Below are 6,000 nucleotides of genomic sequence, written 5' to 3' on the forward strand. Positions count from 1 at the left end.
TCCTTGTCCATAACTGCAATGCTCTGGACCAGTGTTGTGACATCCCCACAAGGGGAGAGAATGGACTGCATCAGGTGCTTAACAATATGGGTGACCACTGCAGCACCTCCACTGTGAAGTCCTCTATGGTGGGATCTGGCCACAAATTGGTCTCATTAACAGTAAATATCACACCTGAACAACCCCTTTGCAGAAATTACAGTCATATAATGCAACCAAGCAAATTATAACCTCCTATGTAGCTAGGTATAAGTATAAGTAGCTTGACTGCACCACCTCCCTCAGATGGAACAGGCACCTATGCTGAGCTCTACAATAATGATTTATGCAAGCACCTGTACAACTGCAAAGAATCTACTGTACCTGACAGGAGGGAAACAAGCTCTTCATGGCACAGCAAACCTGCCTGGTGGACAAGCTCCATTATCAGGCTGGACAATAAGAGATGGACATTGCTGTGTGACACTTGAAGTGAGGGAGTCCCCCTAAAAAGGGAGCACACCCTCCTCAGTTAAAACAAGCAAATAGTGTTGTAATGACATCCTGTAAAAGAAAGTATGTGACAAAATTATCCACCTCCACAAAGGATGACCACAAGCGATAGTGTAGTTACATGTGTAACCCAAGAGGAAAAGCCCAGATTGTTGGTGAACTTGTACCTAATGATACCACGTATAATGAGCCTGTAGACATAGCTAATCTGCTGTTTCACAGGTTCATTGACATCATTACTCCCCTGTCCCCAATGCATGTATCGCATGCCATCCCTACAACCTATCCCATACCTTCTATATCTGCAGGGCAGGTTGCAAATGGCCTCTCTAAGGATACCATATCTATTGGATCTGCTAACATCCCAGGCTGCGTTCTATATGGGAACCAACAAGGATTACTAACAGCATTCTGAACTCCTTGCAATGACAATGTAACCACCAGCTGCATCACAGGTGACTGGGAAACAGCAACTGTTATCGCGTTGCACAAAGGGGTCTACTTTAGTTCAGCGAACGATCAGATGATCGAATGCTGTTGATGTTGAGCACTAAGTGTCGAACTGGCAGAATAGCGAATGGCTGGAACAGTGAATTTTTTCCCAGGGAAAGAAATCGCTGGGCCGTCCATCTGAGTTGTGCCATTTCCTCCACTGTAGTGCAATCTCAGAGTTGATATATTTAAGTAGGGGGGGTGTCGGGGCCCCCACATGGGAGGTGTGGAGGACGAAGCCCCCTATTTTTTTTTTGGAACAGCAATTTTTTTCCCTGGGAAAAAAATCGCTGTTCTAGTTGTTTGCTGTTTCGAGTTTTTGAGATTTAGGGATCGATATAACAATGTTCGATCATCTGATCGTTCGTTGTTATAATATAGACCCACACACAGGTGGTACATTCACCAGCCATGCGAACTATAGACCTATTAGCCTGAGTGGCCAGATCTGTAAGCTCATGGGGAAAATCATCATGGACATGATCAGTAAAGATATACATAATCTACAAACAGTTGACCCTACACAGTTTGGATTTATGAAAAGAAGATCTTGCCTGATAAACCAGGTGGGCATGTGTGAGGTGGTCACTAAGATTCTGGATGAGGGGACATCTATGCATACACCCCCCCCTGAACTTAGTCAAGCCATGTGACACTATCCCCCACTCAGGCATCACTGACAACATCACCAAAGTAGACATCAACAATGTCATTAGAGGGGTCACTAAGTGCCTCACTGATAGTATTCATACTCAAAATAGGGGAACCCACCTCCAATAGCTGATCTGTAATAAGTGGTGTACCACAGGGCTTAGTCTTGGCTCCTCTACTGCTTGGAATCCATTTAACCACTGAACAAACACAACATGCATGTCTGTGGCTGACAAGGTTAGCTGATGCCTGCAAACTGTGGGCGGTCATAGAATCTCCCAGTTATGTCAATATCCTATAAGAAGGTCTTCATGGACAGATGCTTGTTGACATACTCATGGCCAAAAACTCCATGCAGATATGTATGTAGTATCTTTCCATTGCTAACACCAATGTGCCTGGTAAGTACCACATCAGTAGCAACACCTGATGTACATACTCAGCATTGATAGACCTGGGCACACAGAATAGTCCACAAAGGTTTACACCTACTTTACCTTACATCACAGTGTCTCTCCAGTGGTAAGAAGGGGATTATATGCTGGTCACAGGGGCGGCTTGTGCTATTGGACTGCTGGACTGCAGCCCTCCCACCTAGAAAAAATAAAAAAAAAAAAATTTGTGAAACAAAAAGAAATCACGAGCCTGACTCCTCTGCGCATGCGCAGACACATTGGGGGAACTCAGACTGCCTTTATCAGCAGTCCGGATGCAGACAAAGAGGTACCTAGCAATCTGTGCTGTGAGATACCCAGGAATCTGTGCGGTGATGACCGCACAGAACAGAGGAGCTCCGGACTGCTTCCCTTGCAGGCAGATCCAGTGAGGGGTGAGCTGAGAGCTCTCACGGGGATTTTGCTGCGCGGGCTTCGTGAGTGGATTATACTGCTGGATAAAGGCTTTGGGTAGGTGTAGAAATGGTCGCTGGATGGGCTTCGTACACATGGAGTATGTTTGTGAAACAGGTAGGTGAAGGCTTTGTGACATGGACAAAGTGTGTGTGTGTGTGTGTGTAAAATGCCCCAGTTGCTATATACTGGTGGCTAGAGAGAACAAATGGTGGTGGGTAGAGATACTCAGGCTTGAACCCTGTACCTTGGATGCAGGTGACAGGGACCAGAATTCCCTATCCACCACCATTTCTAAAAAAAAAATTTGCAGATTTTTGCTTCATATTTGTTCCATTCCTCATAAAATCTGTGGTTTCTGTATCTACATTTTTCCTTATAAAGTCTGTAGTGCAGTGGTGCACTGGTAGCATTGCTGCCTGACAGCTACATGTTCTCTGGTTTGATTCTTGGCTGGGGTGCCTTTGGTGTGGAGTCTGCATGTCCTCCCATCTTACAAAGATGTGTCTAAAGTTTCTCCATGCTCTGCTGAAAATTGTCTTTTGTTCCAAGTCAGACTAGTTTCCTGGTTAAATGTTTAAAAATAACAGGCATTTGAATTTCATACTTCAAATTCTTCAGAAAGTACATGGTAACACAAAACTGTTTATTCTAGCAGCTGTCTAAGTTTATAACATGGATATTTGAAATTTGTCCCTATTTTTGGGACTGTATTCCCCCTTTATTGGCTTTGTCCAGGTATTTTGTGCTAAGGTTGAGAGCTATCTGTGGTGAGAACTGAATTCATTGAATGTTTGGGGGCTGTATTCCCCCCCCCCATTACTGGCTTTGTCCACATGTTTTTTGCTAAGAGGTTGAGAGCTATGGTGAGAACTGAATTCACTGAATATGTTTGGGGGCTGTATTCCCCCATTATTGGCTTTGTCCAGGTATTTTGTGCTAAGGTTGAGAGCTATCTATGGTGAGAACTGAATTCATTGAATGTTTGAGGGCTGTATCCCCCCCCCCCCCATTACTGGCTTTATCCACATGTTTTTTGCTAAGAGGTTGAGAGCTATGGTGAGAACTGAATTCACTGAATATGTTTGGGGGCTGTATTCCCCCATTATTGGCTTTGTCCAGGTATTTTGTGCTAAGGTTGAGAGCTATCTATGGTGAGAACTGAATTAATTGAATGTTTGAGGGCTGTATCCCCCCCCCCATTACTGGCTTTATCCACATGTTTTTTGACACTAGGTTGACAGCTATGGTGAGAACTGAATTCACTAAATGGTCGCCATTTAAGTTTGTCTTCCTCTCTTTCACAAAACAGCTGATTTGGCATAGTGGTATGTTTCTATGACTGTTTTGCACAGGGTCGCCTGGGTTAAAGACGTGGCAGTGAAATGTATGGTGGTAACACAGCATTTTATTCTAGCAACTTTCCAACATTGTACAAGCAATGTTTAAAATGTGTCCCTGGTTTTTGGTCTTTTGTCTCCCCCCCCAATAAATTTCAGCTTTTTCCAGATTTCTTGTGCTGCAAAGTTCAGAGATACAACTGTGTGTCGAGTAGATTTTACAAGGAGCTGAGAGCTGCAGGGGAACAAACCTTTAGTGCTGCTTATTGTAAGTCTGCTTGCATTGTTAATAGCACAACAGGTAGTGTACTTGCTTTTGATGCAGAAGGCTGTGGGTTCTACTCCCACAGTCGACAGATGCATTGCTGATACTGTACTGTGTTGTAAAGTGTGTGGATGCTGCAGTCCTTTTTGGCAAAGATACCTAGAGTAGTAACTATGAACCAGTTATCAGTTTGCCATATAGTCCCTATTGCGATATTACTAGCTTATCATTTTTTTTAATGCATGCAGCATAGGCAATTTATTCCTCAAGGGCAAAAGGCACTTTATTTGTAGATGAATAAACAATGACATATAAAGTTGTTTGCTAGTAGCAACCTCATCATTGTTACAGATTTCTTTAATGTGGAATTATTTAGATGACTTTTACACTTCAGAGAGTGTGCATATTTACTGATATTGGTGGACTGTAGAAGGTTGAGTAGACTTTTATGATGGAAATGTTCTGAATTGGGTAGTTTTGTCATTGGTGCATGCATTTTGTTTCATTGTTTACTGGAAAAATGTTCAAAACAATAAATTTAAAATGCCCTCTAACAACTGTACTGTATTGAACAAGGAATACAATTTAATACAATCGGGAAGGTGTATCAAAGAGCATGTGTATGTTTCATGTTCAAGGGGCCTATGATTTGAAAACAGCCCAAAAGGGGCCTATGATTTGAAAACCGCCCAAAGTTAATGTTTATCTGCCACTGGCAAAATGTATTTTCTTTGAATGTGGGTTTCAATGCTGTTTCAATGCATGTGAGTTTCAAGGGCAGAGAAGTTTTAATGCTAAGTCTGTTTTCATTGTGAGAATGCATTGCTTTGTTTAGCAGATATCTATTGGGGTTTGTGCTGTAAAAATGCAAAATAAAACTTTCAAATGAAATCCAAATCATCTCAGAAGTAAAGCAGTATGCACATTACAGTGTTTATGGTAAATGGGGCAAAATAACCAAGGAATGGGACACTGGAATGGTTGCAGGAGGGAGGCTCCAATCGACCATGATTTTGAGAGGGGAAGGGCAGCAAACTCAGACAGCCCTGTTTGAACTATACCTCTCAGCTGTCCATATTTTTGCAGAATGAATAGATATTTGCTTCTTAGTTTTGGTGTGTTCCTCATAAAATGTGTGGTTTTCTGGCAAATCATTTAGGAATGAAGTCACTAAATGACAGACATTGAGTTTTACGTCATAACCTTCAGAAAAATTCATGCTAAAGCAAGACCTGTTATTTTATCAACTGTCTTAAGTTTATACAAGAGCAATGTTTAGTAGTGTTTGTATGTTCCCCCGATATATTTGGCCTTGTCTGGATTTCCTGCATTAACAGGTTGAGAGGTGCGTGCAACTAAAATTGCTTTATAGAATTAGGCATATCTAAACCTCTCAACTGTCCCTGATTTTGGCTAAAAATGTTGCTCTTCCTCTAATAATCCCTCTGCAAAATGGCAATTTTGGAAGAAAACATGGTGGGTTTACAATTAATAAATAACTGTAATAATCAGTTATAGATTACTTTTATTTCAGAAATGCATGTAGATTATTTTATTTTGTCAGCTGCTCAAGTTAGCAGTACTAATATTAAAATGTGTCCCTTCTTTGACAGCTTCCCAGCTGTATTGTGTGGCTATTTTATATTTTTGCATCACATTTTTGGTCCATTTTTCATAAAATTGTGTTTTTTTGGCAAATTAGTGGCAAATCATTAAAGACCGAAGTTAGAAAATAATGAGACATTTGAGTTTCAGATTTCGTACCTTTCAGAAAATTTATACTAATGCAAGACCTATTACCTTTCTAAGTTTACAAGAGCAATATTTAAAAAATTGTCCTTATTTTTGGTCCTTTGTCCCACTTCTATGTATGACTTTGTCCAGATTTCTTGCTCTGAGGTTGAGAGGTATG

Source organism: Protopterus annectens, chromosome 8.part0 (genome assembly GCF_019279795.1).
Source record: "Protopterus annectens isolate FY-2018-M chromosome 8.part0, PAN1.0, whole genome shotgun sequence".
NCBI classification, from domain to species: Eukaryota; Metazoa; Chordata; order Ceratodontiformes; family Protopteridae; genus Protopterus; species Protopterus annectens.